At 45.7% G+C, this 25,613-nt stretch overlaps 1 long non-coding RNA gene across 2 annotated transcripts in view; it reads right to left on the reverse strand.

Annotated features, from left to right (window-relative positions):
* LOC138488678 (uncharacterized) overlaps positions 1-25,613 on the reverse strand; it is a 466,934-nt gene that overhangs the window by 119,471 nt on the left and 321,850 nt on the right. For both annotated transcript variants that reach the window (XR_011274693.1, XR_011274692.1), the window contains exon 2: positions 17,883-17,978. This is a non-coding gene — a long non-coding RNA (uncharacterized lncRNA). The remainder of the gene's footprint in view (positions 1-17,882; positions 17,979-25,613) is intronic.

The following is a 25,613-nucleotide window of genomic DNA, read 5'->3' on the forward strand; positions in this document are numbered from 1 at the left end:
TAAACAAGAGCACCCTCGTTCAGAATGAATGCCCACAAAGGCCCCCTCTGTAAATCCAATGCACAGTTGGTTCTCTGGCCCAGCCATGAACACAAAATATAATAAAGTCCTCCCCTCCCCCCATGCACTGCACTGATGGGGAGCAGAGGACGGTGTGTTAAAAGAAATATAAGTTCCTGCACCCCCTCCACCAATAGCGACCAGAGGGGAAGCATGATGAAAGAGGGCCTTGCGGCATTAGGCATGCCTGCTAATGTCTCATGACAACTAAATATTTACTAAGCTGTGCTGGAGAGCGCAACCACACAGAGAGGTGTTTCTATAGCAACACAGCTGAGATGCGTGGCAAATTGCTAAATTACGTTAATTTTTACCAAGCAGGCTCCATGAGACCTGTGCAGTGTGTGCAATACCCAATGCGCAGGGAGCTTCCGGGTTACATCTCAGTCTGGAATTGGCTGAATAGCAATATGCAAATGCGTGGCTGAGTGAAGGACTCTATGTGAGGGGTGAGGTGGACGGACGGATGTACCAAGCCCGGAGCGCATCAAAGCAAAAGACGCCGGTGGGTAAATGATCGATGGAGTCCCTGGGTGGGGGAACTATTTCTTTAGGTAATTGGGCCCCAGGAAACCATCATCAGTCTGCAGACGAGGGGGTGCAATTAATATGTTCCACTTTACAAGACCTCAGATGGAAATATGGCGGTCCCTCTGGGACTATGCTGGAAGGCGTGGCCGTGAAGCGGAACTGACTGGTAGATTGTAAGCATAGGCATAAGGCATATGTAGCGGTTTATGGCTAACGCACAAGTAGACGTTTTGGCGAAGACACTTAGGTGTCGACCAAACAGGACCCCGAGCTAGGATTCCTTTCCTAAAATGTAAAGAGAGACTAATAAACTGTTGCAACAGGGGAAAGAAGCACAGGTGGTCATGGATAAGATATATCGTTTTATTCATAGGTCTGTGGAGGCATGGTTGTGGTTATAATAATAATAATTGGTTATTTATAAGGTGCTTAATACCCAGAGGTTTCGAAGCGCGGACCCAGGGATCGAACCTGTGTTGCTCTGTGTCGTCTGGCTTTCAAGGCAAGCGCATTGCCCCTGAGCTATCCTGCCAAGACTAGTTCATGTATTGATGCGTAGAGCATGAAACAGTGCATGAATTAGGGTTCATCAATGCACTGAACAGACAAGAAGTTGGATGCTGCCTGCATCTCAACCCATTAAGAGCAGCCCTCATCTGCTGGCTGTTATTGATACTGTACCGGCACAGGCAATACTCCAATGGTCCACCACCATCTCCAGCCATCCAGATGAAGAACCTGGGCTCTTACTTCCCCTATGGGCACCTACACCATCCTACATCCCCTCCTCCACTCCAGATACTACTCAAAGATCTGGATGTTACCAGGCACATTATTAATGAAATCACAGGCCAGGCAGCCTGGGGCGCCAGAGTCATGATGGCCGTAGATCACAGAGCACATATAATTATAGCCAAGACAACAGTGGCTCCCAATTGACGTGGGAGCCTGATTTAAGGTGATGTATCTGCTAAGAAAATAAGAGGAGACAATGTTTCCAATAGCACTGGAAAATCTACAAACCAGCATTGACACTGGGCTGGTGTATTGTCCCACCAACATACTGTGTAGAATGGTTTGGAGGGCAACCCTACAGCACTCCGGGCATCCAACACTGGAACTAATGATCAAAAGCGCTTTGAGCCGTACTTGCAAAATATAAAAAAAACGTGGGATGTACAGTATAGTGAATCAACCAGTCTGGAAGTCCACCAAAGTCCCACAAAGCCTTCACAGGTCCATCATGACCACCATCCTCCCAAGCAAGACCTTACGGGTGTCTCCAAATGACGTGCACGCTGTGTGACCAATGCATGTGTCTATGTTATGCTGTGCTGCGTATCCTTGTGTGGCACCCTAATATGTGTGTGACCGTTAAGCAGCCTGGAGGCACAGGTACGAGGCAAAACAACAATCTAAATGCATAAACCAACAATGCTCAGTCGGATTGGTGGATCGACAGGATTGATAGATACATGCAGGGACTGAATGAAGTATGTGTGAATGTAACTTGCGCGTGATTGTACAGATGGATACATAGATCGAGGTGTGCGTGGGTGGGATTTGTGCTTGCATGAGTGAAATGCATGCATAGCAGTGGGAATCTATCACACTGACTGGCGGGCGAGCACATGCAATTAATGGGCCCATGCTGGCGGTAAGCATGGATCTGAATTCATAATGAACCTGCTGCAAGGGGAGTTATTTGAAGGAAGTTACACAGGTGGGTCATAGAGTGAATGCCAAAACCTCACTGCATGAAAGGACAGGATGCATGAATGCACGCGGCTAATGCATGGGGTTTTCTGAAGCAGTCTGAAGAGGGGTGGCCCCTCAAAGCTTATATAGCAAGAAGGAGCGAGCAGCCAGACACAGGCAGATGAGAAAATGCACCTTCCCGTGGTGCTCGTAAATGCAATCTACTCTGATTCGCTTAGGTCCCGTCGGGGGACAGCAATGGCCCGAAGCAATGGCCGCAGGCCACAAACGCTCGCAGTTCAGTCGCCAGCCGAGACCCAGAATGGATGGCATTAGCAGCCAGCGTGGATTGCCGCCCCGCCGCTTTGCGCCGCGGTGCACGCCCGCAGGCCAGCGGCTGTGGGAAGTGACGCACACGCACGGCGGAGACGCAGAGACGCAACCAATTGAGGGCTGTGGGTATCAAACCGCTGAAAAATGTCATTTCAGTGCCTGCATTCAAAGTGCGAAGTTTCCGATTTCCAGGCAAAACAGCCGATTTGATTTATCCCGGAAACACACACATATAAAAAGGAGCTACTTCTGTGTCATGTAATATATTACAGGTTTACTGCTGCGTGGATACCAGTACGATGTAACCAAGAGAGAGCTATCTTTTATTTACACCATGGCATGGTGGGGGTTTCCTTGAGTTTTTAGGATCTTTACTGAAATGTGCCATTGCCACCCTGAGAAGCATGAAGTGTGGACGCCTGGCACTGCCCGTAACATGCCCCCGAGAAACCTGTAGTCATGTGGGGGTGTGCATGCGAGGGCACGCAATCCACAGACCAATGCATGGACATGAACTATTCACTTATACTTGAAGTGAAATGACGATGCATGCACGGGCTTAATTAGAAGATGGTAGCACACGTGGGTGAAGGAATAAACACCGGAAACTAGCTGTTGAATAAATGGCATGAAGTCATAGCATGAGTGGATTCCTCGGACTACAAAATGATCGTGTGATTTGCTGTAAAGTGGGTATAATGAACACTAAAGGTAATATGTCAAGCAACTGCAATGACATGATGAGCTAATCATGGTAGACAACCCTCAACATGGCTATCCGTTCTGCAGACAGTTGGGGATATGTTACTCCTTATATTACATGGGCACACACTGTCACCCCTTTTAATACTTTGCCTCTTGCTTAATGAACGAGATCTTCCAGTTGCTGATACCAATAATCAATGTATAACATGGATTACTAAAACAACTAAAATGCAGCTTCTAATGTGTCGAAGAAACATAATTAAAGCAGTTTTTAAAAAAGCATACATTTTAAGACGTGCACAAGATAAACATACTACCAGGAACAGCTCCTTGACAGCTAATGGCTGTAGAGTGTCCCAGAAAAACAATTTCCCAGGAAGGAATTTGAAAAGCTTGTCATGGCTTTAATTAAGTGCTGCAGAGACAGCTGGAATTCTGCTCTGTGATGGTTCAAGCAGCAAGAATTGTGATGTCACACGTGAAGTGTAATGTCTGATTACAGAGCAATACAGATGTCATTTTCTTATTACAGTCAGTAGGGATGTCACCACTAGCCTGTGATGTGCCGTTAAGCACCCGTTCCAAGGGCAGGAATGGGTGTTAACTACCCGGTGGCCCAAGATAAAAGCCTGAAAGGGTGCATAACGACATTAGCACCCCGGGTTACCAAAGCGGTAACCCGGTGATAACAAAAAGGTAATGAAATTCTTTTCTAAGAAGGCCGCCATGGAAAGTGACAGTAGGGCTCTTCGGAGCCCCTCTTCCCTTTCCATGGAGGCGAGAGAAGTGGGGAAGCAGCTGCGGCGGCTGGCTGCGCCACCACAAGAAACAGGTAAGGGGGGATCGGAAAAGCGGAAAACATTTTTTAAAGAAGGGAACAGAGGGTGGGGGGAAGATGGTGGCGGGGGAGCCGGCCGTCAGGCGGTATGGAACACAGGCTTGCACTGACAGTTCAAGCATGTGTTCGAAGCCACCTGATTGGCTGGCATTCCCCACCAGGGTGCTAATGGGAGAAAGTACCCTCTATCATTTGTTGTACGGATATTGCAAGTAATAGAGGAGTTTTGTTATCAAAGAAAGAAACATGGCCAAGTTATTTTGTAAGGTCAATGAGCTCCGCAGTAATTTGCAATATACCTTTTGTGAATGGCACGGGCATCTCAAGGAGGGGGAAGGCACACCTTCCCCCAGCATGGGCAGCCTAATTTAAATATCAAAGGCTCCATGGATATGCATTCCTTTTGTCCTCTGGCTGGTGGCAGTGCATGCTGTTGAGATAATTGAAGCAAGCCTGCTGAGTGTGCTTGGTTGCCGAAGATACAACAGGAAGACGGGAATAACACCCCTTTGGTATGCAATGTGTCAACTTGAAGCTAGTTACCCCTCTCTGTATGAAAGGCAGTGAATGGCCTGTCCGGGTCCTGCAGTTACTGCAGGTGTCCCTGCAGAGCAGACCCCTTTCAGAGGAGAGAAGAATGTGGTTTGGGGGATACAGGAAGTCTGCTCCCAGCACAAACTTCAAGGGAACCCTGAGCTTTAATCAAGGGTCACAGAGGGCTCAGTTAACCAGAGAGACTCTTTGATCTACAACAGACAGGGAGATGGGTAGGACTTAGGTATATGTTGTCACTCTCTTGTCTGTCCTGTTGCAGAGCACTCTGTTCTTGAGCTCATGGATAACAGAAGATTGTTGGTGGGGACCCAGGATTGGTTCATAAAGGTGGGCTTAGCCTGCACCAATCACTGGGGCCCATTTGGCTTTAAAATAGGGCTGAAGCCCTCACTTAGCAGATCATCTGAAGACTTTGAAAGGAGTAAGAAGAAGTACTCGTTTGGACCCGAGCTGAAGGTACAGTCTACCTTACATCTTCCACCAGTGAAGGAAGGCGAGGTGTTCCAAGAGGGAAACAAGATCCTAAGAAGCTTCGAAGACGAGCGCATTGCCCCTGAGCTATCCTCCCGAGACTGGTGATCGGTGGAACATTTTTTGTCAAAAGCACAACTAACGCAGGGCACAGTGGTTTACCTTTCAATGAAGGATAACTTTTGAACATTATTTGAACAGAATCAGCCACCCTTACAAATGCCTATTGTGTTTCAAATTTAGATGTAATCTATTGCCTTTGGCTTTACGTACTTGTAAGTGGAATGCAGGCCGTAATGCCTACTGCCTGCGCTGTCTGATTGTAGTTGAATCATTAGTGGACTTTATGTTACTCTGTCCCATTTATGCTTGTGCTCGGAATGAGCTGGACCGTTTAGCTCTTGAGTATCGGCGCTGTCTGATTGTAGTCGAATCAGAAGTGCATTTTATGTTACTATGTCCCGCATATGCTCGTGCTCGGATGAGGTGACCTGTTCAGCTCTTGACTATCTGCGCTGTCTGATTGTAGTCGAGTCAGAAGTGAATTTAATGTTACCATGTCGCGCATATGCTCGTGCTCGGACGAGCTGAACCGTTTAGCTCTTGAGTACCCGCGCTGTCTGATTGTAGTCGAATCAGAAGTGCATTTTATGTTACTATATCCCGCTTATGCTCGTGCTCGGAGGAGCTGGACCGTTTAGCTCTTGAGTACCCGCGCTGTCTGATTGTAGTTGAATCAGAAGTGCATTTTATGTTACTATGTCCCGCATATTCTCGTGCTCGCACGAGCTGGACTGCTCAGCTCTTGACAAATATGGGAACAAGAACCACTCATGAAGCTATGAAAAGTATAAAAAGCACAGAAATGTTATCACGGGTGATTGCTGGGGTTGATCTTTTATACTCAGCTTGGTTCTGGAGACAGAAATATCTGACTGAACGGCCCCTAAAAATAGCCAATTTGCACATGTTGCCCTGTTTGTTAAATATGAATTGTTTGATTTTATTAAATGGTTTATTGCTAGATGTTTCTTTCTATGTCTTGTCTTTTTATTAAGTTGAGCTTCATGGAATGTTTTTATTCTGAAATAAACATGAGGAATGACATAAAACCCTGTAAATCCTTTTCTTATTACAGGCTATTTATGACATAACTATTGACTTGTAGAAAGAAAATCACATCGCCACTGCTCTGTAATCAGCTAAAACAGCTGAGATCGTATGTCACAATGCCCCCTGCTTGAGCCAGCACAGAGCAGATATCCAGCTGGTAGTGCAGTGCTTGATTTAAGTCTTGCCAAGCTTTTCAGATGCCTTGCTTGTGAAATAGATTTCTGTGACACATTACAGCCATTAACTGATAAGCAGCTGTTTATGGTGATATGTTTAATGTTTGCACTGCTAGAGTTTAATATGGGGAAGCAAGAATCTTTCTGCCTGTTCTCATTTAGTTTAAGCCACACCACATGTTTGGGTGCATTTTATTAGGCTGCTTAAAATATTTTTCTGCGACACATCAAGAAGCTATATATTCGTTTTGAAAAACAAAATCAACAACTGGAAGATCTCTTACACTACAGGAAATGAGAGGCCAGTTATTAAAGCTGATGACTGTGTGTGGCCATACATACTACAAGGAATAGAATATTCCCTAACACATGTAAAAAAATAAAATAAAAGGATATTGCAAGTCACTTCACCTCCTCTAGCTGTTCACAGAACTCCTCAGTGACATGCAATATCCTTATAATATACGGTAGGAGTTATTTTATGCCATATATTACAGGTTAGTTGCAACATCAATGCCCACATGTGGTACTAAAAGGTGATCACTGCTGTCACTGTTATAATTTATTGTAGATGGCTGTGACATCTCTATGCCAGTTGCTTCAGCCAGGTCAGGGCAGCATTCCAGCAGCCTCTGGAGCACCTAAAGACAGCTTTTCAAATTCCTTTTGTCTAAAATATCTTTCTGTGAGATGTTGCAGGCAGGTGGTAATATGTTTATGCTGCCACTGGTGGAGTTTGAGACAGGTGACCAGTAATCTATATGCAGGCTATCATCTATTCTAAGCTGCATACAGGTGTTTTTTGTTTTTTGAACTTGAAGATCTCTTACTATAGAGTAAGTGATAGGCCAGGTCTTAAAGTTAATAACAGTCTGTTAAAGGAAATACATTCCACCTTACCTTTCATTAAAATGTCATTGCAAGTCACTCCAGAATTCCATGACCTTATAAAGGAACTCTGCCCTCTGCCTTCAGCTGCGTTCCTTTATTTTATCCCAGATTTCCTCTGTGACTGACAATAGCCCTATGGAGGGCACTATATGATACATGAAGTATCTGAGTCAGGAATGGCATGGGGCAGGAACCAGGCTGACTCAGGTAAGTGTAAAAGGAACAGGCTTTATTCTTGCTTAGTTACTTAGGCATTGTTCATGAAAGGTAGGAGAGTAAGTAACAAGCCTCTGCCCTGGTTCCCAGTCTAACTCCAAGTCCCAACCGACACTCTGCGGAATCCCCAGGCCTCCCACACTCCAAGCTCCACCTCATCATTCTATGAGGCCCCTGCATACACTCAAGCGGTCAGTACAATCATACCAGGGTACCACAATACATAGCATCCTGCAATATCAATACAGACAACCTGTAAATAATGTCCTTATTAAAGTATATTGCTGACATTACTGCTCATCTGTAATAAAGGAAATAACATCACTACTGTAACTGTAATAACTTATCACAGTTGTGTTGTGACGTCACAATGTCTGCTGATTGAGCCGGTGCAGAGAAAAATTTCAGCTGCCTCTCAAGCACTCAATTAGAGCTTTGACTAGCTGTTCAGAATCCCTTCTTATAGCTTTCATGCCCCGGCGGACATGGACTTTAATGGCCCGCCAGCCCGAGCTTTGGTAGGCCTGAGCGAAGCGAGGGGCCCAGCTCGGACTGAGGGCCATTAACGCCCATGTCTGCCCCCACAGCCAGGGTGTGAAAGTTATTCGCATCCTGGGATTTATCAGGGTGCGGATAGTTTTCTTTTTTTCATCTGACAGGAGATCAGCTCTGCCTGAGACCAGCTCCTGCCACAGATTTTTTAAAAAATATAAAAAATGCCTGACTAGTTCTCTTTTCGGGTTTGACGGAGGCCATGGAAAACATGTTCCAAAAAGGCAGTCGTCATCCGAAAAGGGACCTAGTCCCTTTTCTATTTTAACGGTGGCGGCCAGACTGGAGGAGATCGGGGACCCGAGCACTAGGCTCCCGTTCTGTGGATAAGTTGGGAAGGGGAACCAGGTGATTGGTGGGGGGGGGTGGAAAAATTAAATATTAAAAAATCACCACCCGGGGAACGGCCTCGGGTGACTGGAACAACAGGTGGTGATTGTGTATTTTCACCCGCTGTTCCAGCCACCTAATTGGTTGGCTCACCCTCCCCGGGTGCAAATGTAAATTATCTTTCTGTGACACTTTACAGTCAGTTATTCATAAGGAAATGCTTATGGTAGGATGTTTATATAGTGCACTATTTGAATTTAACATAGGGGAGCAGACATCTGCGTGTTACTGGTTATTTTAAACCACAAAATAGATTTTAAATGCATTGTATTACACGGCTCAAAATACTTTTGCAAAACATTGGAAGCTGCAGATTAGTGTTTCCCCCCTCTCAACAGATTCTTCATTCATTATATGCCTTAACAACTGGAAGATCTCTTGCATTAGTTCAAGCAAGAAACCAATTATTTAAGGTGATGATAGAGCAGCCATGCATTATGAGAACTAAATACCCCTTTCCATATGCAAAACAAATATTGGAAGTCACCTTGGAGTTATGTGACATTATAAAGGAACATAGCCTTCTGGCGTGTTCCTATATTTGATCACAAAAAACGCATCAGGGGCATGCACTAACCTTAAAAGTATATGGTAGATGGTACTTTATGTCACATATCACTAGCAAACATTATTACTATTTAAGTGGGCACAATTCATCAATTTTGCAGCTCCCATTGCATTAGAATCGAGCACAGGGAGTTGTAAATAGACCCCTCCTCGCCTCTTGCTGTCCCCCTGCCCAGGTCCGTTATCTCCTTATTCTTCCAGGGGCACACCCAGCACCCTCACCACCCCATACCCTGTATGCCAAATCTGGGGCAACATTATGGATGTAGGCTTGCATCAGAAAATCATCAAGGATGCTCTTAGGCCTGAAAAAATACACTAACTTCTTACCAGCTTTAAGAACTCTAAAATGGCTGGCTGTCAGGCAGAGATAGGCTCTGCACGGGCTCTGCACCGGCTCTGCACCGTTCATTGGAATTACAGTGGTATCAGCCCTAAGTACTTGTCAGACTGAGCCCATCTGTACCGCCAAACCTGGAACCTAAAGCCTGCAACAGCTAGCCTACACTGCTTCTTCAAACCAAAGGAAATCCACAGTGGAGGCAGTATGACCCCCCACCTCAGGCAGAGGTCAAGTCCTAAAACAAAGTTTGGGGGGGGGGGCTGATTAACGTACCAATTGAATGTGGCGTCACCAGAAATTAGCATATCACGGAGCCCTATGAAAAAAGTGGGGGGACTCCTTCCACCCACGTGTACCCTCGACCTGGGGCCTGGCCCCAGGCCTGAATATGTGCAATACTCTCCCAGAGAGCTTTGGGTTGAGAAAGGGTCAGAAGTCCATCCTCATCCAACAAGCATTTACACCTTGGCTGTTGACTCGGCCAGATACCAGTGCCTGGACCAAAATGCCTACCCTGAGTCCTGCCTACCACAGGCAACTTGGCAGTTCAGAGTCGAAGGGCTCCAGCGGACTACCAGGATGGCGGGATTTAGCCCACATTCTGCATTTAACATTGCCAAGCACTTTCATGCACGCTTGTTTTGGCAACTGGAGTAGGACTTTAGTGTTGCTGTGAAAGAAGCCTACACACCGTCTGGCTGTTAGGTGTGTCCCACCTCCTTTGCCTGTATCTTCTACTTCCCCCTGCTCCGCACCCCCCTTGGAACCCAGCATGTTCCATGTGAGGTGCAATACAAAATCTCAACAAATAAATATATATAGTAAATACAACATCCACCAGGTGCTCCAGTAAACCCCCTGTTCAACCTTAGACTTCGGGTTTTATGTGGTGGAGCACCACAGCTTTCTGACCACCTGTGGTCATCCCCAAAACTCTTTGATTACAAATCAACCCAGTCTAGAGCTCTTTTGTCGGATCTCTCGTCCCAATCCTTCTGTAACACTGTCAGCCCAGTCTTCTGAATGAAAATATCAATATAAGCTGAGTTCTCTAACCTAATTCATAAATGAGCCAATCAGATTCTCTCCTGATTTAATTCACAGTAATAGCAGATGATACTAATGACAGTACACATTGTATCGACCTTAGAAGGATGAATGTGGCTCCAAGATAAAAAGCCTGTGACATTTAGGTTCAACACAGATCTCTGTAGCAGACCTTCACCTTGTTGAATTTTCGTACCTGAACAGCCTGAGGTGTGGCATCTTAACTAGCTGAGCTATTTTACCTAAACCCCTTAAGCTATGGTACCCCAACTCATTGAGCTATCTTACCTCAACTCACTCAACTTTCTTGTCTTAGCACTGTTTTATCTTACTTTTACCTTCAAATAGATCTCCTCTGTTCAGTTATCTTCACATCCTGCCGAGCTATCTTACCACGATGCTCTAAGCCATCTTACCTTAACTTGCCGATGTGCCTTCCCCCAACTCGCTCAGCTATTTGATCTCAAATAACTGTTTTGTCTTATCTCAACTCACTGAGCAATTTTACCAGTGCAGTTGGTTTCTTCCGTTTCCAAAGGCCAAGCACTCTTACAGCCACGCCCTCTCCAGTCAAACACTTGCACTGATGTGGGACTCTGTTCTTCTCTGGCAGTCCTCCATCTTGCATCTATGAAAGGAAGCTGATTAGCTCGGTCATTCTCAAAGGCGGGCCATGTTTCTTAACAGACACAAGAAGCTGGTATGTAAGGCATTCAGTCCCCCAGTCAACACTTATGCTAGACATCTGTTGGAAATTGAAACGCAAGGCTCTTCCGGCTCACTTTACTGTCTATGCAGCGCTGGTTAATGAGCCGGCTCTTGCCAGGTCCGAGATCCAGCATCAGATGTCTGGCCGGATCTCTGACCCGGCCTGCCTCAGCCCTGACAATTCTTTACTCAGCCCCCAGTTTCGCCGAGGGAAGCTGGTGGCTCGGGGTTCTAATCTGCTCGTCCTCCTTTCCCCAGCCGTCACTGGCGTGTTTGCAGGCCCTATTTGCTCAGCCTGCATTTTTTTCTTCTGGCCTGAAAGAGACACCACAGAAATTAATAGGCCAAAAGCAGGCTTTCTACCCGCTGGGCACATTATTGTTTTCCAAATGTGCATCTTACACTTTCCTAGAAAGAAAAGTCATTTCCAAACTCAAAAAATGTTGCTTAAACTTGCATTCACTAGTTTTCTTTGAAATGTGTTTCGTTTTTTGTCAGGCTACCACACAAATACCCTGTCATTTTTGTGCCCCTTCCTTTGCATTTTATCACAGGTTATATTTATAAAGATGTTATATGCTCGTCAAACTGATTCATCACAAATAAATGCTTCTGTTGTGCTGACAGCAGTTACTAGGAAATTTAACTGTGGGTTCATGGGTGCCACCTTTTGATTTTCACTACAGGGGGAGAAATACCCCCACCTCTGCCCTGAATATAAGCAAGCCACCAGCCCAACCCAGGCCCTTGCAAAGCACATTTTATAGCACTTGTTTTAGTACAAGGAATTGCACAAAGTCATATGATTAACAAGCAGTTTTTAATATATAACATCTCAGCAACAGTCTCTCAACCTCCTGCTCAGTTACCCCGGTAGCCTCCTACACGGGGTCTATGGATTCCTTAATGTACTAAAAATCTGTGCATTACCAACAGTATTTTGGGTGCACCACTGCCATGGAAGTGATTTCTAGTGAAATTGATGTACAGTGTGGAGTTTGGAACGAAGCAGCATGCAAGACATTTTAAAATGATTATTATGAACATTTCCTTTGAGTGAGGTTCAAATACCAACGGCGCCCACTTGAAACTCCACCCCCTCCTACAAGCTCTGGCCCTTGTAGGATCCCCCTTTCCTTTTGTTTCCATTTCCACCACTGTGTGTATGGTTTATCCCGCATCCACCAATCAGCTTACAATTTTGTTTTCAAATTGATTGCTAAGATGCCAGGTACGTCATGCGTGTAGAGTTATTTTGTTAAACTGTGTTTTTGTCACTGAACAATTTGGCAGACTAGTGTTCAACACCAATGGTATCGTTGGGATATTGCTTCACTTGAGCCAGATCAAAATAAAATGTATCCAAGATGCGTTTAGGCAATTTTAGGATTGTGTTCTACAGAGATTCCTTTTCTATACAATGTTTGGAGAGTGTGACGTTGACACAGGTCCAAATGTGAACAAACACCTCCCCCACCCCCCCACCCACTCAAGGCTTGTTGTTGTTTTCTTCTATGCTTTACATTTCCTGAGTTACCTAGTTTATAGTCGTATGGAATCTTGTTTCTTTTTCCCCTCTGTACTTGTATGTGGTCGTTATATAATATTATAATATGTGTGAATGCCACCTCGGGCATATGGTGTTATTTCAATGATGAAACTGATTTGGGCGCTGGCCAATCATGAAGCACTAAAAACAGGCAGTATTCACTGGTAGTAGCCCACACCCTGAGCAGGCTGGATGCTGCTTGCCTGCGCCCCTTTCCCCAATCCTCCATCACACCATTAGCAGCTGCGTACCACACAGCGACGAGGGTCAAGGGGTCGTATCATTTAAAAAAAAATGAAACCTTACTTTGTGGCCCAACACTGCCCTTTCAAAGTCTCAATTCTTGTTGATGATGTCACGATCCTCAACATAGAAACAGACTTCTCAAATACCACGCGCCACCAGGTGACAAAGTAAGATTTCTTTTTTCTTCTTCTTTTTTAATTAAAACACACCCTGAGCAACCGGGTATGAGGGACACGGGTGATAACGAGGAAATAATTCTCGGTGGCAGGCTGACCACGCCAGTAACGGCACCGCCACCAGCATTAACAGACCCCCGCTTACCTCGGGCCCTTAACGTGGGCGGCAGAGTCATCCCACCACCTCAGGTTATATCATTCCATTCACTCTCCCCAAAACTAATCTTAAAGGGCCCGTCATTGTGAAACAGTGGTGAAAAAAAGCATTTCAATAGAGCAGCGAATCACACCCTGCTTTTCCACTTCAAAGAAAATGCATGAAAGGTTCAGAAATGTACCTCGCTTTCCTTGTGTCTTCCACAACAAGCAGGCACACGCCAAGGTCTTTGATTTATATTCCAAAGAACACCCTGTTTGTGAAATGTGCAGGGAAAAAAACGTTTCCTACAAGTGCAAGTGGGTGAAAAGGGACATTTGAATATGCGCACACATCTCATCACCTGCCCATTGTTTTAACACCAGTTTCAACAAAATTAGGACATTTGTACTGTAAAAATGTGACCTAGAAATGCGTCTGCAGTGAGCAATGCTTGATTAAAATAGATTAACATATAAGCAGGCGAGGACGTGGCAAGATCCTGCTGGAATTGTGAAGTATGGTGGAAACTGCAGGACGCTGTTGCAAGCCAGGATTCTGCAATGTTTCGGGAGATAGTAGCAAGGGGACTTGAGAGCAATTAAAATGAGATTGGTAGTCCTTTCTCATCCAATGAGTGGGTGAAGCATTTTATTTTACATTGTATAACTTTACCCTGGCAGGAGGGCATGGGTTGGTCACAAATTATCCACCAATTTAATCTTGGACGTCACGCGCTCCGTTAGCCTTGGCAAATGGGAAAGCACTAGGCAGTGTCACAGTAAACTTAGATATCTTTAAATGAAATCTGGTCATTTGGGTCCCAGTAGTCACAAAGCTGTTTAATGTGTGTGGTAGAAACGACCTCTTCCCAGCAATTTGGAAGGAGGCGATAATTGTACCATTTTTCAGAAAGGGAGTTAGGGCAAGTCCATGCTGTTATTGCCCTGTCTCTTTGATTGAGTGGTATGGGAGAATAATTCCTAAAAATATGAACCGAGTGGGTCCGATCAAATGGACTCTGGGCAGAGGGGCAGTATGCCTTTCGCAGGGGAGCGGGCACTATAAAGCAGGTTTTTAATGTACGCTTGCTTTTAGACAAATAAATAGTATGGTATGGTACACCATTATATCTGGGTTTCTTGGACCTTAGCTCAACTTTTGATAATGTTAACCGGGAGAAGCTTTGGGGTTTTTTGTCGAGTAGAGGTCTGCCTAAACCCCTTCTTAACATCTTGCGGTCCCAGCATGAAAACCTGAGTGCTACGGTCCGTATGTCTCATACAGGCGATCTCTTGCCGGCTTTTAAATCTACACACGGTGTCAGGCAGGGTTGAGTCTTGCCAGCTCTGATGTTTAATTTAAATAGAATTTTGGCAAATCGGGAACGAGAGACACAGTCCCCAACTTAGAATGCAGGAAAGGCCCCTTCGCGACGAAGTAAGGGTCGCCCATCTTACTGAGTTCTATTGGTCGGCGTCTTCTAGGGCCCTCCTGAATGGTGTGGAGGTGCATGTGACTTAGATATCGCTCGGGGAAACATTGAGCGGCCGATTAGGAGCCTTAGTCACTCCAGATCCCCAGGACCCAGTGGACTCAGTAATGCCTCCTTAAAGATAAATCGCCCCTAATGGGCCGCCATGTTGTTTGTAGGGTTTGAATCTATCTTTAGTTCCGTTTAGTCTATTTATTTCTATAGCGCACTTAACCCTCAGGAATCAAGGCACTTCAGCTTGGTTACAAATACATATTAATTCACAGGGCATTTAGTTACATAATTACAGATACATATCTTTTTTATCAGAAGTTTCCAAGTTCATGGCACTCAGCAACCATTGTACCTATATTTGAAAAGGTGGCAAGCACAGCCCTTTGAATTATAGGCCGGTAGCTCCCCTAGACATGGAATCTAAAATCCTGGCATCCCTGGTCTTGGTTGACTTATCCACATGGGCTGTTAGCACAGGTGTCCTTAAGCCAACCCAAATAGGCTTTAGTCAGGGGGCTGGGACCACAACTGTGGGATTCATCATTGACCACATACAACAGGTTTGGCAAAAGCGTGCCCCACAGACCTTTATCGTAGCCATCAACTTGTTGGTGGCATTTGATAGAGTAGAGAGGGGCGTGCTCTGGTCCAAGCTGAAGAAATGGGGGATTACTGACCATTTGTTATTAATCCTGATCAGAATTAATTCTGATACCTCCGTGAGAACAAGACTCAGACAAGGGGGCAACTTGTACGTGGCCATTTCTACATTGGACAGGCTGCACCAGGGGTGTGTCCTGGCACTCCTACTATTTAACATCTGTATGCCATATATTGGAACGGCACTGACAGAGGTGTCTTTTGTCACCCCCTCCATGTTTGGATACAAAACATTCTGGATGACCTACGCAGACGATATCCTGCTGTTGGATCACTCCAAGATTGGTATCCGGCGCCTCCTGAAGTCCATTGGTGACTATGCAAAGGAAAACGACCTGACAATACAGTAAAATCAAAAATGTTGGTGATACATTTTGATCATAGGAAAGTCTCCACAAGTTGGATCATGAATGCCCAAAATATTGAGGAGGTTCCTGATTTTAAGTACTTGGGATTTCAGATTTGTGGAGGAAAGGGGAAGGTGTTCTTGATAGAGCACATCATTGGTAGAATGGTGTGCCAAAGGAAAGTTTTACATCTGCGCAATGGAACATTTCCCAATAAACCAGTGCTCAGGCTTTATGAGGCAAAGGTGGCCCCTATGATCGCTTATGGTTTAGAAATCCACCGCCAGCTGCTTGGCTATGATTTTGATCATATTGAGGGAATGATGTAAAAAAGCACCATGGGTCCCCCAAAATCAGTGCCTGTGGCTGTTATAAGAGCAGAACTGGATCTCATCTCCCTTCACGTGAGAGTACTGCAGAAGAGGGTTCTCTTGTCTTTGAAATCAATGAAGTCACCATGAACATATGGACCATGGCAGGGTTGGAAGGGAAGCCTGCTTGTTCAACAGCATTGAACCAAATTACAAAGGGCTTCCAGTAGTATCGAAGAGGCAGACTTAAATCCCAGACTGGCAAGGAAGAACATTTTCAACCTTAATTGGTTTAATAATGACAAACCCTATAGCTATAAACACTATAAAGATCTAAATAGGGCAAACCATAAATTAGGGTGGTCTGCTCCATTTTTATTACTATATCCATCTTAATTGCCAGAACCTGTATGCGTTGTCGCTTAAACCTCTTGCCAACCATAGAAAACAGGTGCCGGAGGAATGGTAACAAAGTGAGTGATTCAACTTGGCGGTTCCGTCATTCCCACGTTGAATCCTTAAAGCACTTAGAGTGTGAATGTGTGGAACTAGTTCCATGGAGAGGTAGCATCCTTGGCACAGTTCACTGTGGGCATTAGATTGAACTCCTGGGATTTTATATGGGATTGCTTTCATCAAGATTATTGCCTGACATCATTGCAAATTGCACTTTGTTGTTACCTGCTGAAGCTGGGTTTTTAGGTATATGTGATACTAAGTTGTAATGAATATGTGTGGATTGTATTAAGGAAAGGTAAGTGATGTGGGTGTAAATATTAGTGGTGTTAAGGTCTATTCGTTCAGGCCAGAGGCACAAAGAAATAAAAAATAAATTAAAAAACATATCAATTCTTTATTTAGTGATTTCCGGGCCATAGCGGCAGACACTCCAAAAGGTGCTGTTACATTCAGTCCTGCTTTAGGTTATGCAGACGGTGTTGTATTACTCGCTCAAAAACCCAAAGCATCATAATGGTTGGCTTGTGGTTTTGTCGATTTTATGGCAAGCCGTGATTTGAGCCTCATTACTGCTAATTCAAAGGTGATGTCTGTGGGTCGTCACAAGGGCAAATGCCTAGGATTTCTACAGCCACTGGGACTCTGGAATGGGTGAGTGATTTTTCTTACCTGGGAATTGTTATCAAGAACCACGTGGAATGGGGTACTCAGGTAGCTAATTGTGCAACCAAATCAGCACAGGTATAAGAAGCAGTTGTGTGATTTATCAGGAACTTGGGCGGGTGTTCTCTGGAGTCTATGCACCCCATGTATAATGCCAAAGTACCAACTGCCAGATTTGGGGCTGAAATATGGGGTCACTCGTGTATGACCCCAATTCAACGTAAAGCAAACCAGTTTTTGCTTCGCTTGTTCGTTCTACCATTGGGCGCTCCTAGATATTTGTTGCACCTGGAAGCAGGTTTGGCTATATCTCTGTTACCCAAGGCCTGAAACCACTAATATTGTGGCCAAGGCTGTTCGGGACTTGGGCAGTGTATTGCACAATTCGTTTTGAGATAATTGAAGGATGATGGCACGGCCGTTACAGCTCCTTATTAGTTGAAGAATGGACCTCAAGGACCATTCTAGGACTCTAAGATAATTGACCTGTGATGTGGATTCTGGGGTAAAGGACAAAGGTAAAGGTTGATTTGGGTGAAAAGAGGGACGATAGAGAGAAAGCCAGAGTCTCAACAACTTCAGAAGTTACACATTCATCAAAGATCAAACCCTGCCTACAGTGTTTGCACTTAGAGTATATGTTGATAAATACCTCATTGGTAGCTGCCTTGGTATTTCTTTCCAATAATTTGCTGCTTTAGTATCAGTCTCTGTACAAGGGTAGGAAGAAAGACAGTCCAACTCCCAGCTGCAAAACATAGAAAGAGGTTGGTTAAGCAATGAAGTGAAGTCCCCAATCAAAAGCACATACTCAAATATCAAGGAGGACCTGATTCATGGAGGAGGTCACTGTGACACCTGCAATGGTGGATTCAGATGAGACTCGGCAGCTCTCGAGAAGGCCGCTGAGGCACAGACTGCAAGATGAGTAGGAGGAAGCTCTGACTACCTGACTGCACAAGGCCGGGGAAAAAACAGAGTTCGGACTTGACAGAACAAAGGCAGAGGTGAGAAGATACACGAAGGTCCTGCAAAGTCTTGAGGTCAGAAGTCTAGGAAAACAGAGGGTGGAGGAGGGTTCAAGCAGGGCTCCAGGAAACCTTAAATGTGGGCAGTACTGATGGCAGGTAAGGCAAAGTAAAAACACAAAGAGCAACAAGAGTTCACTGAATCCTGTACCACCTAGGGCACACTGTTCAGTCGTGCACAGGCAAGGGGAGCCAGTCACAGAGGGAGTCTGGAGTTGGTAACAAGCAGGCAGACAGAAACAGAGAGGAAGCCGGAGGCAGGTCAAAGAGGCAGTTTGAGATTGGCAATGAGCAGTCAGATAGAAACAGAAGGGAAGCCAGGCGCATATCACACAGGGAGTCTGAGGTGTTCAACGAGCAGGCAGACAAAACAAATACAGAAGGGAAGCCAGAAGTAGGTCAAACAGAGAGTCCGAGATCGGCAACGAGCAGCCAGACAGAAACAGGAGAAAAGCCATAAGCAGGTGACAGAGGGAGTCTGAGGATGGCAGAGAAGAGTCAGATAGACACAGCGGGGAAGCCAGAAGCCGGTCACAGAAGGAGCCCAGGATGGCAATGAGCAGGCTGATAGATACAGAGGGGAAGCCAGAAGCAGGTCGAGTCTGAGGTTGGCAATGAGCAGGCTGATAGATACAGAGGGGAAGCCAGAAGCAGGTCGAGTCTGAGGTTGGCAATGAGCAGGCTGATAGATACAGAGGGGAAGCCAGAAGCAGGTCAAACAGAGAGTCCGAGATCGCCAACGAGCAGCCAGACAGAAACAGGAGAAAAGCCATAAGCAGGTCACAGAGGGAGTCTGAGGATGGCAGAGAAGAGTCAGATAGACACAGCGGGGAAGCCAGAAGCCGGTCACAGAAGGAGCCCAGGATGGCAATGAGCAGGCTGATAGATACAGAGGGGAAGCCAGAAGCAGGTCGAGTCTGAGTTTGGCAATGAGCAGGCAGATAGAATCAGAGGGGAAGCCAGAAGCAGGTCATGGAGGGAGTCTGCGGTTGGCAATTAGCATGCAGACAGAAACAGAGGGGCAGCCAGCAGCAGGTCACATATGGAGTATGAGGTTGGCAATGAGCAGGCAGTTAGAAACAGAGGGGACGCCAGAAGCAGGGCACAGGGGAGTATGGGGTTGGCAATGAGCAGGCAGATAGAAACAGAGGGGAACCAGAAGCAGGTCACATAGAGGGTATGAGGTTGGCAATGACCAGGCAGATAGAAACAGAGGGGAAGCAAAAAGCCGGTCACAGAGAGATTGTGAGGTTGGGAACGAGCAGGCAGATAGAAACAGAGTGGACGCCAGAAACAGGTCACAGGGGAGTATGGGGTTGGCAACGAGCAGGCAGATAGAAACAGAGGGGAGCCAGAAGCAGGTCAAATATGGAGTATGAGGTTAGCAATGAGCAGGCAGTTAGAAAGAGAGAGGAAACCAGAATCCGGTCACAGAGAGATTCTGAGGTTGGGAACGAGCAGGCAGATAGAAGCAGAGGGGAAGTCAGAAGCAGATCATGAAGGGAGTCTGAGGTTGGCAATTAGCAGGCAGATAGGAACAGAGGGGCAGCCAGGAGAAGGTCATGGATGGAGTATGAGGTTGACAACTAACAGTCAGACAGAAGCACAGGTAACAAGAGCACTTTGAGTGAGCAGCCATTACTCAGTGAGGAGTATTTCCCCCCGATTCTTTGAATCTTATCGCTTCCATGGTCTATGTAAGCATGCATAAAATCGAATATGCATGCCCGGAGTTAAAGGTTTGTCGAAAGGCTGCAGTAGACTTCAGACTTTTGCATGTTCAGTAACGGTGTCAAATGCCACTCTGCAGTCATATCGGCTCACCCAATGTCAGCCAAGAAGGCGACAATGCATTCCTGTGACGGTTGCATTCATAGTGATGTCACACAATGCATGTCAGATACACATTTCCTTTATGTGCCAGAGGCTTTTGGTCGGCTGATTGAGCTTTCCTCCATTGGCCAAGAGAAATGATGTACATCATTGGATTCGTTTGTGTTTATTTATTGAGGGACCTAGAAACACTGGCAAATCAGCAATCAGCATTCCTGGGGCAGCCGCAAGGTGTGGTGCCTGGAAGGGACAGGTGAATGGCATTTGCTGATTGTACTGGAGCAGGATGGGGGATGGGGGCAGCGGTCAGCCCCAAACTCACTGGATCTCTGACAAGGAGAATTGTTTCCCTACCACTAAGAGTAGTGGCCGCCCTCAACGCATGTTGTTGGGACACTGGGAATAAGGATGGCCGCACCACCGTGTTGATATCCCACAAGACTCGTGCACCTACTTCATCATTTGGTAAAGGAGGTAAGAGCCTTCCTTTGAAAAGTCAGCAGTTTGTTTGGCCACTTTTGGTTGAAATGAATTCAACCCTTAAAACCCCAGCCAATCCCCATACTCCCATACCCCCAAATACACATATACATATCTAGTTATGTGTGAATGGTCGATTTCCACCAAGAAGCACACGAACAAACTGCTGACTTTGAAACAGCAGTCTAAGAAAACGCGTATTACGGTAAAAGGCCTAGCATCGGACACTGTGCACTTCAGGCCAGGGACTATTCTGCACGATGTTATCACTAGGACACAAAGGGCCTGATTTACAAAAATGTTTTCAATGGGATTTTCCCGCGTTAAAACAGTAGGATAAAGATTGCCCTAGTGCACCAATGCATTGAAAGAATATGTTATGGCATTATGGCCGTTTTCACCCTGGAGCTTATACCGTAAAAGAAAATGGCACTTTCACTGGTGCAAAGTTTGTGTACTATGAACAGTGTAAATAGATGAGATGGTGTGTACCCTTTTTAATTGGGCCAAGGAGTGTGTCACATCAAGCTGCGGACCGCCCTATGTTTTGGGAATGCAGGAGCAATGATGCAGCATTGTGACTTCTTGTCTAGCAGTTTGGCAGTCATATTTGCATTCTGATAGCTTAGCTAGCAGCGTGAAATTCACGTCCCCAGCTTGCCTGCTGCACTTTAAGATGCCTTTAACTCAGAATTATTGTGTGCCCGCGGGTCCCGCGCAGCTGAACGCCTCTGTGCCTGGACCGCCGCCCAATCACCTGCGGCTATACATGTGAAAGCAATGGAGCCCAAAGCTTTGTTACAGCCCTTGGAAGCAAAGGTATTCGGGAGTTTGAAAGCCGACGCATTATACCATCCTAGCATATTGCTTTCTGTTGGCCCAAAAAGAAATCAAAATCTGGAGTTTTGAAATGTGTGAAATGCATCTGGCACAGGATTTGGCAAACGCCATCTTAATATTAATCTCCAGCTGTGTTATTTTAAATTGTGTTTTGATTCCTACAAACAAAAAAGAAAAAGCACATAAGATCTTTCACAAATATAAGATACAAAATAAAGACTAATAACAGAAAACCTTTTTAAAAAAGAAAAAAACAACCCAAAAAACTAAATACATAGTAAAATTCATCAGATTAATCACATACTAAAAGTCCAATTTAGTCTATTTTGATTGCAAAGCATCTTCACCAAGTGTTAACGTTTCTAGCTGTGCTTTTTCTGTATGCCAGAAAGAAAACCACATAATGCCAAGATCAAGCCCTGCAGTTGACCACCCATCAAACTGCTCCACAAACCTTCATTACCTGTAGCAAAACCTAGATATTCCCCCTATCTTCTTCGTTCAGGGCCGTACAACCCATGACCAGATGTTTTGTGGTCTCCCATTTGTACCATCTTCAGTACATTCGGTAGATGGTTTAGTCGGAAGTGGAGATACATTATCCACTTTTTTGGGCATGGGAAAATTAGTAGAATGTATTTGGACACCTGCTCCCTTTTAATAGTGAGCTTGGCATATTCCTTGTAGAGGGTATTTTTATCCAACTGGTCAATAGTATTAGCCCAATCATGTTGGAATCGTTTTTGTTTTTTCACCCTTGAAGGATCTATGGCAAGTTCATCTTTAGAAGAGCCAACTTCAGTCAACAAAGCAGTCATTTGCTCCTTTAGTTTAGTGATTGTTAAGCCTGAGGTGCGCGTTTGGTCCTCGCGCCATTTTTTCGTATAATGACTGGAGGGGCGGATTTATCAACTTAGCTTATTCCGTCATCTTCCTCCATTGAGCTCTGGTGGCCATGGAAACAAGTCCAAACTCGTGTCTTTCCAGAGCATACCCTGAATCACATTTAGTTTGTCACCCAAGTCATTTAAATTGATGTCCAATCCATAAAGTACGGAGGTTCCACTTGCATCAAGTAGAATTGCATCAGAGGTTTCAGGGAGAAGAAGCACAGCTGTGCAAATACCCGTTTCATTTTTGTTAATAGCGGGCTGTAATTTGTGGGAATATTAATCTCCAGCTAGGTTGCTGTAAGATTGTTTTAGAAGCTGGTCTTCGGCACATCCTTAGTGCCCCTCTTTGCCAGCGGGATGAGTTAATATACCTAAAAGGGGCAGTGGCAGCGTGATTCATTAATGCGGCTGCCCCTGTGAAACGCGTTAGCGCGCCTAAGCCACCCGATATGATGATAACATGTACCTGCTCCAGACTGCATAATGAATGAAATCCCCCACCTGGGGATGTGTGAAGAGTTTAGCTATCAACCACTAGCTGTCGTTTGAGATACGCTAACCACATTTCGCTGTTTGATTATGTACTCTGCCCACCTCTGGCTGTGGGATGCCTCCTATTTGGCCACTTTCAAATGAATCCGTTTTGCAAGTCCGCTTGCACCGGCCCTCTTCAGAAGAACATCTCTACGCCCCTATCGCGCAATGCTCTCCCCCGCCACATCTTTCCCCTTGCTGGGACACCACTGGAACCCCAGCCATTCCCTCTACTACCCCCACTCCCCACATTCACCCCCCACCCCCCGCAACAGCTGCTCTTCCACCTCTCCCCTCTCCTTTCCCCAGTTCGATTACCCCCTCCCAGTGCTGGAAATGGAAGTTACTTACTGGGGGATCCCACCAGTGACCAGGGGGGACTTAGGGTGGCAAAGATCGGTGGCAAAGGTCGGTGACAGATTTTTCTTGATCACTCCACTCCCCGCCAACACAAATTAAAATGTTCCTTTCAGCAGAGGTTAATCTTGAGCCCCTGGAAAATAACACGAGAGGAGCGTTTCATTTGCAATAATGTGGCAAGCAAAGTTTAAACTGTGCACACTTTGAAACCCCCAAAAACTGCTGGTAAACATTTCGCTCTTTTGTGCAGCTTGGCATCCTAGCAAGAAATGTTACAGGCACGCTCACCTGGGCCTCGAATGGTCTTGTGGTTAAGGGACCCACCCTGGTCCTGGTGTCATGGGCTTCTATCCTCTCTCGGTAACTAGCAGATCACCGATTCAGAATATCCTGGAAACATTTAAGCAGGGCAAAAACACGGTAGTTGAGGGTGCGAGTATATTTCCTGGATCCCAGGACTGGGGAGATCATTTTTGGCACATCCCAGAGATCCGGGAAAATCCAGCCCTATGAGCAACACTGCCCTTCCCCGTTGCCCAACCAAATTCCCCTCATTCACCTGGCCTGCTCGGCCAAGCTTTCAGCATAGCTCTGGTGGCCCACACGACCATCCCCTTTGCGCTTTGGACCCTTGCGGAATCTATGTTATGCCCCGGGATTATGTGTGACGTGCTTTTTCCTCTACAAACACCAGGAGTCGTGCGGTGAGTTCAGTCTTGTGCCTAAGCATGGCTAACATGTTATCTAAGCCTGTTTAAATGGGAAAATGTTTAGCTCTGGATGTATGATGCATTATGGTGCATATCTGAGGCTGTGTGATAAGATAAGGCATGCTTCTCTGGCTGTGTGATTAGTAATAATACCTCCCTCTGGCTGTGTGATTCACTGAGGGTACTCCATCCTCCCTCTGGCTGCCAGGTTAAGGGTCCGAGCGAAGCAAGGGTCCCTAAATGTGGGCGGCAGTGCCGTTACCAACAGGGGCGGCCCACTGTCAAGGGTAAATTTGGAAATAACACCTGTGTAGTTAGCTACGTGGGTGCTAATGATGTGTATTGTTTAAAAAAAAGAAACATACCTTTTCTGCATGGACCGGTGCCCGCGTCGTGGTTGACAGAGTCTGTTTTCAATGTTAATAACTGTGACATCATCAGCATTGAAAACAGACTACAGGAACCACGGTGCAGCACCGGGCTGCACAGAAAAGGCAAGGTTCTTATTTAAAAAAAATAAACTCACAGTTTTGGCACCCACGTAGATAACTACATGGGTGCTAAGAGGTGAGGTGGAGCAAAGGAAAGAGGAGCGGTGAATGGAACGGGGCGCTGGCCAGCAGCACCAAGGCTGCTCGGAACGCGGACTTGTACCATACAATACAGCCCACATTCTGAGCCTCCTGATTGACCAGCGCCCCTTCCAGGGTGCTAATGAGGATATGTGTCCCGGTGTGCGATGAATTACAGTAGCTACCTCTGTCATTGTGGGGCTTAATGGTACCTATATGTTACTTTGGGATTACTTAGGTTACCTACCTATGGCTATGTGAGTCATTAAAGGAACTCTCTCCTCTCTCTCATTTTGTGTGCATATTGATGGTATGTGACTGGTAGTGTGATTAATCACAGTATCCACCTCTTTCTATGTGGTGGATAATGGTACCTACATTTAACTGTGGGGTTTATTTAGGACTCCTACCTCTGGCTGAGTGATTCGTTAAGGGTACTCGCTCCTCTTTCTCACTGTGTGTATATTGAGGGTATGTGACCGGTCGTGTGATGAATTACGGTAGTGACGCCTGTCTATGTGTTTAGTTATTGGCTATATTTAACTGTGGGATTATTTAGGGTACCTACCTCTGACTGTGTGATTTAAGGGACCCCCCCTTCCTCTCTTTCTTTCACTGTGTGGATATTGAGGGTATATGAATTACGGTAGCTTCCTCCATGTGGTGGTTAATGGAACCTATATTTGACTGGGGCGATATTCCCTGAGGCAGCGTGCCGACCCTATCGGTAACGGCTCACAGCCCAAGTTAAGGGCTCAAGTGAAGTGAGGGTGCCTTAACTAGGGCTGTTGTGCCGTTATCGACAAGATTGGCCCACCGCCGAGGGTCATATATAATTCCCTACACGGGTGCTAATGGTGTCTTTTTAAAAAAGGGGAAAAAAAAGAAAAGTACATTTGCTGCAGTGCTATCCCCGAAGTCCGTTTTCAGTGTTGATGTGATGTAAGTAAGGGTACTCTCTCCTCGGACTCACTGTGTGGATATTGAAGGTATGTGACTGGTAGTGTGATGAATTACAGTAGCTACTTCTATGTGGTGGTTAATGGTATCAACATTTAACTGTGGGATTATTTAGGATACGCTAGTTTGTGGCACGTGGTATCTACCTTCACATGCATAATGTGTTGATGTTT

Source organism: Ambystoma mexicanum, chromosome 9 (assembly GCF_040938575.1).
Source record: "Ambystoma mexicanum isolate Mex_15411 chromosome 9, UKY_AmexF1_1, whole genome shotgun sequence".
NCBI lineage: Eukaryota > Metazoa > Chordata > Amphibia > Caudata > Ambystomatidae > Ambystoma > Ambystoma mexicanum.